The sequence below is a fragment of the Saimiri boliviensis genome, chromosome 2 (genome assembly GCF_048565385.1).
Source record: "Saimiri boliviensis isolate mSaiBol1 chromosome 2, mSaiBol1.pri, whole genome shotgun sequence".
Taxonomy (NCBI): domain Eukaryota; kingdom Metazoa; phylum Chordata; class Mammalia; order Primates; family Cebidae; genus Saimiri; species Saimiri boliviensis.
Genome location: NC_133450.1, coordinates 196,120,319 through 196,121,494, shown reverse-complemented (window position 1 = coordinate 196,121,494; position 1,176 = coordinate 196,120,319). Strand labels below are relative to the sequence as shown.

The 1,176-nt window shown below is 42.0% G+C and overlaps 1 pseudogene; it reads left to right on the top strand.

The window, feature by feature from the left end:
• The first annotated feature begins 226 nt into the window (after positions 1-226).
• LOC120366400 (large ribosomal subunit protein eL31-like) lies at positions 227-614 on the top strand (annotated as a pseudogene).
• Positions 615-1,176: the final 562 nt, after the last annotated feature.

The window sequence follows — 1,176 nt, the reverse complement described above, 5'->3', positions numbered from 1 at the left end:
GTAGACAAAGCCTTTAAAGAGGTAACTAAGGTTAAATGAGGTCATTAGGATGAGCTCTAAATTAACATGACTGGTCTTCTTATAAGAGATTAGGACACACACACACACACACACACACACACACACACACACACAGACACAGAGGAAAGACCATGTGAAGACAACGGGAAAACATAACCATCAATAAGCCAAGGAGAGAGGCTTAAGAAGAAATCAACCGCTCGGACCCCACAGAATGGCTCCCAAAAAGAAGGGTGGCGAGAAGAAAAAGGGCCATTCTGCCATCAACGAGGTGGTGACCCGAGAATACACCGTCAACATTCACAAGTGCATCCATGGAGTGGGCTTCAAGAAGCGTGCCCCTGGGGCACTCAAAGAGATTCGAAAATTTGCTATGAAGTAGATGGGAACCCCAGATGTGCGCGTTGATAGCCAGGCTCAACAAAGCTGTCTGGGCCAAAGGAATAAGGAACGTCCCATACCGAATCCATGTGCGGTTGTCCAGAAAACGTAATGAGGATGAAGATTCACCAAATAAGCTCCATACTTTGGTTACCTATGTACCTGTTACCACTTTCAAAAATCTGCAGACAGTCAATGTGGATGAGAACTAATCGCTGATCATCAAATACATCAAATAAACTTAAAAAATTGAAAAAAAAAAAAAGAAATCAACATCTTGATTTTGGACTTTTAGCCTCTAGAACTGTGAGAAAATAGCCCATTACTTAAGCTACCTTGTCTGTGGTTTGTGGTCATGACAGTCCTAGTAAACCAATTTACCCGCAATGCATACATTCTAAGAAAAAGTTACTGACTATATCTAGGAAAAGTTAAAGAGAGTCCAATTGATATTTACTTGTGCTGGGTTTAGAAAAATACACAATGTAATTTTTTTTTTTTTTGAGATGTAATTTCACTCTAGTTAACCAGGCTGGAGTGCAATGGTGCAATCTCGGCTCACTGCAACCTCTGCCTCCTGGGTTCAAGCAATTCTCCTTCCTCAGCCTCCCAAGTAGCTGGGACTACAGATGTAGCACTACCATCTCCAGCTAATTTTTTATATTTTTAATAGAGATGGGTTTTCACCATGTTCACCAGGATGGTCTTGATCTCTTGACCTTATGATCCACCCGCCTTGGCCTCCCAAAGTGCTGGGATTATAGGTGTGAGCAA